At 39.3% G+C, this 12,625-nt stretch overlaps 1 protein-coding gene across 3 annotated transcripts in view; it reads right to left on the bottom strand.

Annotated features, from left to right (window-relative positions):
• The window catches only part of ATP10B (ATPase phospholipid transporting 10B (putative)), a 162,396-nt gene that overhangs the window by 99,051 nt on the left and 50,720 nt on the right, over positions 1-12,625 (bottom strand). Inside the window, exon 1 of one of the 3 annotated variants that reach the window (XM_064520857.1) lies at positions 1,748-1,809. The exons of the other annotated variants lie outside the window; for them this stretch is intronic. The gene's annotated coding sequence lies outside the window, so the exon portion shown is untranslated. Of the gene's footprint in view, positions 1-1,747; positions 1,810-12,625 lie in introns of those variants that run through there. 3 annotated transcript variants of the gene reach the window in all.

Raw genomic sequence — 12,625 nt, 5'->3', positions numbered from 1 at the left:
TGCAGGAGTTTGGGGCAACTTTTCCTGCTCTCTTCTAGGAAAGATTTTTTTTTTTTGGGGGGGGGTCTTTTCAAGTAAAAGAACAATCTGCAACCACAGCACAGAATGAAAATGCAAGATATTAAATCATTTTACAAAAAGACGATAAGAGTTGAATTCAGATGAGGAAAATTTTAGCTCCATCTACTACCAAAGGCAGCAATGCCTACCCTCTTCTGTGCTACAAAATGTTTATTTACAGACTGCCATGTAATTTTGGGTGAAAAGCCACAAATCAGTTCTGGAACAGGAGAAAGCGATCAGCCTTTGCTTGCGAGGTGTATTTCCTCCCTCAGCACTGCAAGACAAATCGGAAAGAAAAACCTTCTGACCTCACTGAGCTGATCTTACTGAACTTTTAACTACTCAAACAGGCTGTAAGAAAAAAATCTAACTGCCGGAAGATAGTTTTAAAAGTACTTTTACAGGAAACTGCTTTATTTCATGACTTTTACTAGACATAATGAGTCGTAAAACCACAACTTTCTCAATGGACATTCTTACCTCACAAATTGAGGCTAAAAAAAGCTAGAGAGTACAGTTCTTGAATATTACTTTTTCCTCATCCTTTGACAAACTATTTTTACAAAAAGTTGTTTAGTCTTTCCTCTTACCGAGGACTTCACAGTGCTGGAAAAAGCAAAACAGCAGAAAGTGCAACAAAGACGCTATTTCGCCGCCTCACGTGTGGAGCCCTTTGGCACAAACCACAGCAATTTGGTTACTTGTTTATGTTTCCCTAGCACAGCACAGAGTCAAAAAGAAGAGGTTTTTTTTTTTTTCTGCCATTAACAGGAAAGGACAAATATGAGTTGCTGATAACCAAAATAGCAAAGAAAATAAAATACAATGCCAGAACTTCAGCTATTTGGCATTTTAGTCTTGAAGGTATGCAAAACCACTACACAACTCAACAGAATTACATATCCTTTCCACTCAGGATCTAATGGGCGCTCTTCGAGTAAAGTCAATACTTCCACTAATCCTCAGGGTCAGATTACACTACCAAAGACTTAAATATTTTATTAAGCTATTTTGCCTGATATCGTTTTGATTACTCTCAACAACATGCTCACAATAAGCACTAACAAAAGATCAGGACTACAATATTGCTCCAACGCTACTTTTCCTCACAAATTTAGTCAAAACATGCAATCTCTTCTTACAGATCCTGTGTCTCCTGAGACTGCTATAACAGAGAAGGACAAGAGGGGGAAAATATGCCTCTTTTCCCAGGTGGTTTATTGACTTTGACAGCACTTTCTACTTAGTCAACATCATTGCTTTTCCCATACTCCTACTTTTTGTGCCTCCACCACCTATTTAACTTCTTGGCGCTATCATACCTCTGGTGAGAGTTACATCGCTGGTCTGCACCATTTTAACTGTCACATTACCTGCATTTTCTCCGAGGTCTGGGAGAAACAGTGGCCAAGGTGCCAGCTACCAGTGAACCATGGCACATGCAACACAGAGGCAGAATGAAGGAAGAAAAGACCACTGCAGACAAGACGTTAGCGTGCCTGTTGCCCTCCTGGGTAGGTTGGACACATGGGAATGAGAAACAGATACAACTCAGAAAGACAAGGATGGGTAGCAATTTTGAGGCACTGAACCTTTCTACATGAACAAGCTTAGATAGGATGTCACCTTAAATTTTTTCCTGCTTTAGTTTATTTCTCAACAAAACAAATATAACTCCACCTACCTTGCAAGAGGTGAACAGTTTGATTAATGCTTGTAAATCATTGATAACTTCTGACAAGACACCGTGCAAATACAAAGCAAAAATGAAGAAGTGTAAGTCAAATAATAAAAGCTATGATCCTGCAAAACTATAATAAGAACACCTCCAGCTTCTGTTTCTATTCAATTTATGTACTCTAAGAACCGCTTAAGGTCATATTTCCAGCTGTACCATGGCTGTTCCCTAAAGATGTTTGAAAGCACTGAATCACACCTTCAAATGCTTTGATAGAAGCTTATTCAACGTGCCAATAGGCGAATTAAGAGAAGAGGTGTGTGCACCTAATAGGATATTTGGCCTTAACATCTGAAGAACCTGCCAACTCCCTACTTTAAAATGAGAAAGAAAATCTAACTAGATTGAAATCAGAAGGGAGTCTGGCCTGCAAATATGCACGCACACAGGTTCCCCACTCTACTGGCTACGCTGCTTAGAAAGCCTCAGAGCTCCTCAAACCTCTGTCTGGCTGATTAAATTCCAGACAAGGTAGAAAATTACCGTATTAGCTCTCCATTCACTGCACTGGCTGGTTTTATAAGCAATTCCTAGTAGAGCTACCTGAGCAGCTTTTTGGCAAAAATAACATAATGAGTTAGTAAAAAGTAATAATAAAGAGCACCCGCCCACCTACTACCCACATTTTATTTCATGGACAGCAAGCTGAGTATTTTGTGCAGTAAGGATGGTTCTGAGAATAGCAATACATCATCTTCCAAAGAACGCTAGCTAAGAAGAGTTTGCCTGGTTTGGGGAGGGAGGAGGAGAGCCAGAAAGAAGGAGCACAGGCAGCAGAGCTTGGGATAAAGAATCCATCCTTGCCTCCTCCCTTACCACCTCTTAAATAAGTATTAGCTGTATGCTGTCCAGTACGGAATAGACTCTTTACAAGTTCCCTGCAAGACCCAGATCAACAAATTAATTTACATAAGAGGCTGTAAAATTGTTTTAGTATGACAGGAACAGTAACACTGTGCAGTCTATACAAGTACAAACATCCTGTATTTCTGCTTCTTAAATGTACTTTTAACTATTTTAGGCTAAAATATGTATGCTGCATGCTCAGGCAAACCTCCAGCTGCACAGAAATGAAATATTGCTGAAAGAGATTGTTTACAGGGGCTGGCTGGAGCAGCTAACACATATTATAATATGTTAAGCTCCAATAGCCCCATATCAGTTGCAATTACTTAAAAATGCAGTAGCTCCGAGACTGAGGCAAATTAAATACTCTTTATTCATGAAATAACTAAAACAACAGGCACAGAAATAAAAGAATACCTGTGGTAAAAGGTAACAGTTGGTAACAGACAGACTGCAGGCAGCAAGATGTGCTTGTTGACAGCACCCCAGAGAATACCAAAGATGCCACCCAGCTTTTGTGATTGTTTGATCCAGGCACACAAACGCTATTAAACCAATAAAAAGAACCTCCTTGGTTTTATTCATTATATAATATTTATTTCAGGATGAGACTTGGGCACCCAAAGGGTCTAAACTTTTCCAAAGGATTTCTCTAACACCCCACAATGAAAGTGCTCCAAATTCCTGGCAACCACTCCGGAGCTGAGAGCTGTGTAGACGTGCACAGGTCCAGCCAGCATGCAAGTGGAGCGGGACGCCCAGATCCGCACCTCCGAACAACTGAGCCCACTCAATCAAGATGTCTAACACAGATAGTTAAAACGCTTACTGAAAGCAAGAAAGAGGGAGAAAAATGCTGTTGATGAGCGCGCCCAGACTAATGCCACACAGAACTGAAGGCGCGGCAGGAATAAATGTGGCCTGGCCCAAGGACAAACTACACATGTGCCGTCCTGCTGACCGAAGGGTCGCACTCTGCCTACGTGCATGCAGGACCTGCAAAATTGCACCTACCTTTGTTGGCCCTTATAAGTGGGGGAAAAACACTGAATGCTGGATTATTTTAAACTGTGCAATTGGTGGAGAAGCTACTAAAATCATGTTCCCAGAGTGACTGAGACCTAAACTTCAGCATTAGATAACCTCAAATTAGGGCACTTTCTTAGAGGGACCTGACCACCTCGGAGAAAGATCTGCCAAACTGTGGAATAACTGGAGGGCATTTGTAATCAAGAGGAATGGGAGAGCAGGAGAGCACACTGGCTGCTGAACCTAAAGTTGGCACAAACTAAGGAAATGGGAACAGGCAATTCCCAAAACAACATTATCTAAAAGTCATCACATCTCTGAAACAGGAAGAAAAAAAATGTTCAGCAGAAAATGGTACAAGCAAGCATAAATATGCTTGCTTTATTAATGAGCACGCGCGGCTCCAAACAAAGCCTCACTATTCAGTAGAGCCCAGAGGTTTCTATTATAAAGTAGAAGAGAAGCAATCTGCCAAAATTAGGTGCGTTCCGGAACGGTGATAGGTGTGGGGACAATGGGGTAGAAGGTCCCGGGCTGTGAAATATAGGGGACACAGAGAGAAGTACAAAAGGATGTGGTTATTAGCAACATTAAATAATCTGGAAAATGGCTCTTGGGCTTGGGAAGTTTGATATTTCCTGCCCTACAACCTCACTGTTTACACCAATATTCGATAGCTCAGAAGCTTAAACTCGTACAAGACTTGCAAAGTGCATTATCCACAAAGGATGGGAAGAGCAAGCAGCCTAGATGGTGGTCAAAATTAAGCCTCAGAAATGCAACAGAATTCAAATATGGTTACGTGTTCTTAGTCTACACCCTCTCAATCCTCCTGAAATTACCATATAAATAAAGTGTCACTGTAGATGTAGCCAGTTAATGATCACCTGCAGGTAAACCTCATTACTGGCTACACTAATAGGAAGATTGCAAATAGATAAGAAAAATAAAGAGAATGAGATTGAGTCTCCCACAATTTTTTGTAAAAATGGTATTTAAAATGAACCTTTTGGAAATCTTAATGACAATATTATTGCAGAGATGGACAAAATATGGCATTTATATTCTTATCTTTCTGAAGCAAATTATTGTTAGCCATCACAACCACTCCTCACACACACAACACATGCCCACAGACAAGACTGAGAGATTGATTTTTCAACTAGTCTAATTGGTGTGAAGATATAGGAAATTAACTGGATTCTGCTCTGCCTGAACTAGCAGCTTTTCTAATTGGTAGAAACAAAAAGCAAGCAAGATTATGTATTACTTATTGTTATGTCAATTTTCTTGCTAGAAAAAAAGTTAGAGGCAGATTTCTTTGCTGGGTTAATCCTTTCTTTTGCATAGATGCTTACAGTTTTTGTTTTGTTTCTTAAAGTTTAATTTAATTCCTAAAACCATTTTTAAAAGACTAAAATTAAGGAGATTATTCCTCTGATATGAAGAAGGGTGACTAAGGGCTCAAAGTGCTTGCAGAGGTAAATGCAAACACATCACTGCCCGTCTCAAAGCTCGCACAATAGCCCTGCAATAACACAAGCTAAGGAACACGCAGAGTACTGACCCACCACCATCACTAACATGCCACACCTCCTTTTGAGCTCTGTTTTGAGAATCTAAGTCCATCTTTGGTTTATTTTTTTCCCCTCAAAATTCAATGTTTCAGTACATGAACCATAATCAGTAGGCAAACTCTGAGCAGCCCTGCCATAAAGCTTGGTTTCCTGTCTGTTTCTCCCAGTTACACTTGCTAGTGCTGAACAGCGGGATGGAATTTACTCCGCAGCCTTTGCATTAGTGGGGTCACTTGCGCTCCTCTTGTTTTCAAAGAACATGCCAAATTTGCCTGAAGCTATTTCCAAAGGTTCCTGAGGGTGAAGAGGGCAACAATTTACAGCCAGCCAGCATTAGTACATAAGCACTCCCCAAACCAGGCTTTCTTTAAAATATGAACCAGGACTACAGCCCACATAAAAATTCCTGATGCAGTATTCTCTTGTTTTGCTAACAAAGATTAATTTTTTATTTCTTTCCCTTGAGAATTCTTTCATTTGCATATTGAAACTGCTACACTGCTTCCTTGCATCTCCCTGAACAGAGCTTTTCTGCAGTCTTCAGTGAAGTACTATCAATATTAGTATTCTACTGTTAATACAGCTTCTCTGCTCCACAGCCACAGAGCAAAGTACCCTAACGTAATCATATTGTCCACTATCTTCAGCAATAAAGATTATCTTTTCTGAAGCCCCTCACATATTGGCAGTCTGTGGTTTAATGGATCATGCTTTGGAAAAGTTTAAGAACTTACCCAAAGCTTAAAATGAAACTTCAACAGAAACATTAGCTTCGAAAGTCACCAAGACAAGCTTTCTATATTAAAACTGAAAGTTCCTATTTTTATGCTCTGTTTCTTTTTAATATGGATTACTTGTTACTGGGAAAAAAAAAAAAAAGAAAAACAATTTTGTCTGTTCTAAAACCTGGGTATTTTTAGAGACCCTGGAAAATTAAAAGTCAAATCGGCAATGCATATTAATGTTGCTTTTTGTATTACTGAATTCTGCAGCAGTGTTTATTGTTTCAAGGGGAGTTTATAATTATGCAAATTGCTAAGCAGTCTGCGTAATGTACAACATGTTTGGGTTCACTGACTAGAAGTCAAGATACGTTTCTTTAATGCTGCCTGTATGCTATGAAATTCAGCTTGCATTTCTCACGCTCCACTGCTCTGTACCTGTCTCCAGCAGTATCCCCTGCCTTTCAAATTTATATGCAACCTCAGTACCTTTGCAGACTTTTGGCTTTCAGAAATTACTTAAATAATTTATATGCGCCAACTTCACATTTTGCAAAGCAAAGCAACATTTTGATAGCCCTGTAGTTGTGAACACCTAGTGAAGAGACTTTTACCCTTTTCGTTATAAGCTCAGTTTTTCTCAGCACAGTTAAACATTGTGAAAGTAGTTCTAAACTGCACAGAAGACATGTAGATTTAAACAAAAACAAAACCCCAAAAACCTTGAGTTAAATATCCTCCTTTCATTAAACACTGCATACCCCCCTCATATCATAAATACCTTGGCCATAGTCACAAATAGACTCTTTCCTGATCCTGTTCGCAAAGGTGTACCCCATTCTGGCCTTGGCTGTGCAAGGCAGCTCTGAATGGGTGTCCCTGTGCTGCTCCTAGTGCCTGGCCCTAACATATGATGCCAAAATAACAGCACAACACTTTTGGGGAGGGCTGGAAGGGCCCACTGAGCCCCTAAGCCCTGCTGAAACCACCTCACCCCATGTGAATGGTGGGTCTGCTCAGTCACCTTCTTAGAGTATCACCTAGGCAATTATCAGAGCACTAAAAGCCAAACAGCAGTGATTAAACACCGCTCTGGACAGGCGTGGGCAGTGAGCAAGCTCTGTTGGCGCTCCCAGCTGAATACAGCGTCCTGCCACGCAGCTCCGGAGCGTGGCTCCCTCGGCTTTGAGACAAGGGCAGCTCGTCCAGCTCTAGACCAAGACCTGGCTGAACACCCCAGCTTACGCGGCCAGCGCTGCTGCACTTAAATCTTCCCTGTATCCTGGTGTTATCTCAGAGGAGGAGGTTGGAGAGAAAAGTGGCAAAAGCAGCATTAAGTTAAGCATAGAAATAGCTAGAGTGTCTTACTCTCTTCAAGAACCCGAAATGGTGCTCTCTCGCACAGGATCCTCCAGTGCTGACCAACAAAGCAGAGTTTCTTACTTTCATGTTAATGACTGCCTCTCTGGAGCGCTGTTTGTTTAACACTGCCTTGTGCCCTTCTGCATACACTCCCCCCACCCCATCCCGTAACTGCACACTTTGAGAAGATGATTAATTAGAGCAATTAGTAACTTCAGTCCAGCCTCAGGGTGGACCATGCTATGCAAACCGATAGACTCAAAACCACAAAAGGTCTTGACTCAGCTCTGTTTATGTTTTTATACCGTCTCTGTGGGATGGCAATGCTCAATTAACTTATATTACTGTCTACACACTTAACAGAATTTTTATAGCTAAGAGAAATCTGTGACTTTTTTTGAGCCGTCATGTCTGAGATTGGCTGAAAGTGGCTTTTGTTCTACTGGATTAACTCTGCAGAGGGTTAGAACTAGTAAGCCTAGGTCGAGGCATGGAAAAGCCTGTGCAATGCCAGTATTGATTTTCCATATTCTCCCCAGCACCCAGTATGAAATTTGCTCCAATTAATGGTTCTGAAAGAGAGAATGTTCATCTACATCCACTCTCTGGAATAAAAGGAAAAAGTCTGGAGAGGAATTTTTTTTTTCCTTTTTTTGCTTGCTTTCCACATTAGTTATTTTGTGTCTATACTTCAACTGAAAATGGGTTTTTATAATTTTCTTATATCCACTCATTTAAAAAAAAGAAATTTCTTTCAGCACTTTCTAAGCTCCCTTGTGTAATTATATGAGGAATATAAAACATTCTTCCTTCAGGGAATAAGCCAGCTCATGCAGTTAAGAAGAAATTTTCCTTAGAGACAGATAATTTCATAATTAGCCACTACAGGATTTCTTGTGGCTTCCAGCTATTATGGGAGAAAAGATGTTTGACCAGCCTGACTCACTGGCCTCAGACAACATCATTGTCGCTGTGTTCTGATCAGATCGAAGCAGAGAGGACAAATAGTCTGGTTAAAAACCACAGCCTGCCAAAGCCAGCAGTGCCTTCTTTCCCTGTTTATTTTTTTTTTCTTTCACTTTTTATCAGGGTTAATATTAACTTTCCTACTGATTTTGTGTTTAATAAATTAAATATAATTTGTGTGGGTCAGAACATGAACCTTTTACATCCAATTCCCTTCTGGCAGGCTTTGTTTGTTCATATGTCAGATTAGATGACACGTTATGGATTTGCAAAGTCGAATACTGAACATACACGTGTAAGATTCAGTGACATAATGGCATGTGAGTACTCTTGAGCTCTTGTTTCTTTGCAGGACCCCAAGAAACTACTTTAGAGTAATCAGATCTTTCTTGTGCCAAGACATGCAACTTATCAAAATATGCAAAAGTTCCTGCTTGAATGAATACACAATTTCACTGAACGACAAAACAAGGGATTGAGAAAAGAAAAATAACTGTGTTCTACAGCAAGGAAATTATTTGTCATTTTATCAGAAGAGACTCTTGAGAAATCTAGAGTACAAGTCCAGGTCCTCAGTCCCAGATCATCTTTTTTCCTGCTTCTGGAAGGCACTCTTTTTCATCTAAACAGATGAACCATTTCCCAAATATACTCCAGGTGTTACACTGAAATGATTAGCATAGAGTGTATTAGCATTGTATCTTGGACTTGGCTCATCACAGTCACTTAACCAGATATTTAACTCCCATTGCCACTTGCCCATTAAATATTTCAGACTTTCCTTCCATTGAAGAAAACTGTTCCAATCAGTCATAGCCTTTAAAATGTCACTCAGATGACTGGTGCCCAGTCAACTGCTAAGCAAACAGCGATTAACTAGTCCTATCAATGGGGCTAGGCAACAGGCAAGCTTGAAAGGACAAGAATAAATGACGGTGTTACGTCGTACAATTCTAGCCTGAGGAAAAACAATCAGAGGATAGCTCTTAAAGGCCAAGAGGATGAAACCTGACTGGATATTATTAGGGAGTAGGAAAAGTTATGACCTGAAACAGATGGAAAAGAATCATAATTGAAATATGAGAGTTTTAATCCAAATTATTTCCTTGTTGTATGTTCTTTACTCTCTTATCCTGCAGTCTTACCTTGCTATAGTTAATGCTTTGTATGTGCTACTATTTAGCTTCCTAATTTGTTAGTAGAGCTTCACAGAGATTTCCCTTCTCTCTTTCACCCCTTTGGGACCTGACTCGCCTTGTCCACCTGCTTGGAGTCCCCTCCCTGTCGAATCTCTGCAGCTCCCCACCAGAGCCGAGAGAGGAGCACGAGTGCCCACCTTGACTGGTCGAGCTCACAGCCTGGCGTCCTGGCCACCACTTCCTCTCACCTAAGCCCCTCCGCCACCACCTCACTTCCCTGAACAGCGGTGGCTCTTCACCCTCAAGGCCTCGGTGTCTACCACAGCATTGACAAACACAAAGTCCGAAACTGGTGTAAGCCAACACTCTCATTTATTAGTCTGCAACACCATCTTCATACACATCTCCCCACTATGGAAATGGTAGATGATAGTTGCTTTGAATCATCTCAGAAGCCATTTGGAGTGACCACACATCATTAAATACAAATATTTCATATAACTATGCTCATATTGTCTATTCATTTCTGACCCATCCCTCTGCTGTATATGAAAAGAATCCTCAAGAAATGAACAGCTAAACCAGTCTGAATGAACAAAGCAAATGTTTTAGCCCTGTACACCAGGGAGAAGGAGTTGAAGCCTCCCAAGGAAAACAAATACTTATCAGCAGCCACACAGAGGCTCTATCAAGGACCGTATCACAAGCAGGGCAAGTCATGTTGGCAAACAGATGAAAATGAAAGAAGTTAGTTTTAAAGTTAAATAAAACACCACGACTTCAGTATTTGTAAGCAGAAAATAATTCCCAAAACGATTGTCTGCTATTGCTGAGAATTTGCTGGCTCTCACAATACTGTGGTGACAATACCGAGACAGCTACATATTATGGCTGTTGGAGGCTGACTATATTTATAATAAGGCTGCAACAATTGTTGCTAGCAGATGTCTACAAATAAAAATCAATGAGGTTTGCAAGAAGTCTACATGGAAGTTTTGACCGTTTCTAAATAGAAAAGCAGAAGTATTCAAAACAGCCAGCAAGACCTGTACTACCTTTGAAATATGAGTACAGTGATTTATGGGTAAATGGAGCACAATTTTCTTAAGTATTAAAAGCAGCAACCAACCTGATAATTCATGTAACAAGCTATCTTGAAATGTCTGCAATTAAGTAACAGCTGCAAATGTCCTCATCACAACTCAAGTGAAAACAGACAATAGGTAACACTTGACAATAATATGACTTTGAGTGACGTAAGGGTAACTAGCTGAAAAACTGATGCAGAAATTACTGTGAAGAACCTAACCAACAAAACTAGCTTACAAAGACATACAGAAATTCGACAGATTAACAGATGAAAATAGGATGAGAGCTTAGTAAAAAGGTTGAGATCTCATTCCTTTTTTTTCCTCACCTCTAGAAATAGGTAACTACTAGCATTTTACTTTGCTAGAATGGCATTCAGTGTTAATAACATACAGTGTAAATCTATACTTATTTTTTCTGTTATGCAAGAGTAAAAGAGTTTCTAAAAAGAATGGTAATAGTTTTTACATGTCTGTATGGAATGATGAGCCATATAAACAACAAATATTTAAATGACTTGTTTTTAACAAGTAGCCAGGTGCATAACTGCTCATTCCTAAAACTTCACTACCCTTCACTTGCTAGAGGCTTATTAATCTTAAATGCCTGTATCTATTTTAGAAAAGCTTTAGAGTCTTTTTTCCATTAAAAAAAAAAAAAAGGAAAAGAAAAGAAAAAAGAAAAAAATGTTCTCTTAATGCCATTTTCATATAGAAAGCTCTTCTGAGAGACATAGGAAATACTACAAACAAAAGAAACAAAACATCATAAGATGTTTAATAAATAATTTTAAATTCTGTAAGACAAATGATACAAAAGTAACTCCAGTGCACATTTTTTCTGGAAACAGATTTTAAATAGATATATGGTTCTAACCAACTTGTAATACGACATTTACAAAACAAAATGGGCAGAGAATAATCATCTTCATGAATCAGTGTGCTCATAATTTTCATCATTACAAAAAAAGCCTAGGAAATAAAACAAATGAAAAGTGTAACTACAAAAACAACAGACATTTTTCATTAAACCTGGAAAACACAACATCTGCTTTATCTTTGCATACATTTCTATATTAGGTTTTGATTGCTTGATGATGTTCAAAATGATTTGCAATTCTAATGTCACTTCGTTTGGGATGAGAATCTGGAGCTATTTCAAGGGGCGAAGGGCTAATTCGCATGCTGTTTATTGTGACTTTGAGTACATCAAAATGCAAAGGGCTAATCTTGCTCCAGCTACATTAGGTATAGATTACCCAACAGAGCTAGTGAGAGCATTGCTTTTGGTGTCCCACCAGCTCTTGTCACAGCATCCAGTTCTACGTGCTTAATCATCTTGGAGCAGCACCCGACACCCAAGTCACCTTCCTGCCTTTAGAAGTTTTCTAACTTGGTATTAACGAGAGGCTGGCAGAACACAGGCATGTCTGCCCAGCTGTTTTCATGTTCTCCATGGAAACTAGTTATTTTAAAAGTGGGCAGTACTTTGCTTCAAGGAAAGCCTTCTTTCAGCTCTGGTACAAAAGGTAAAGTCCAAGCATGGCATGGGCGTTTGAAGTAATTTATAGTCTAGAGGAATGCAAGTGTGCCATCAATATATAAAAGGAAGCCAATGATAAAGCATTGCTTATTCAGTTGAACCCAACATTTAATTTTTATACTAAATAATCACCATTTTCCTTGGTTAAAAGATCTGTAAAATTAAGTTGTCCACACTCCTGATTATACACACATTACAATCAAGCAACAGTTTTACATCCACTGATCATTAAACATTGTGGTACTGGGAACCTAGGAAATGAGACTTACTCAGAAAAAAGTTTCACTGAACTTAACTGAACAGGAGAAAAACAAACACAAAATAAAAAAAAATAATCCAGCATTGCTTTAGTCATACAAGCAAAGAAGTTTGCTTACAATATGATTTAGCAATTTTGAGCATCTTTTTAGGTCTTATATCATCTCATTAAGCAGGAATATAAAACTAGAAAAAGAAAGCACATGCACACTATATAAACAAGACAGTAAACATAAAATATTCATTGGAACAATTTATAAGTGTTCACAAAACCGTAGAGAAGTAAAGTTTCTC

The sequence above is a fragment of the Dromaius novaehollandiae genome, chromosome 15 (assembly GCF_036370855.1).
Source record: "Dromaius novaehollandiae isolate bDroNov1 chromosome 15, bDroNov1.hap1, whole genome shotgun sequence".
Taxonomy (NCBI): domain Eukaryota; kingdom Metazoa; phylum Chordata; class Aves; order Casuariiformes; family Dromaiidae; genus Dromaius; species Dromaius novaehollandiae.
The sequence above is the reverse complement of the archived record's forward strand: the minus strand, read 5'-3'. Positions and strand labels throughout refer to the sequence as shown.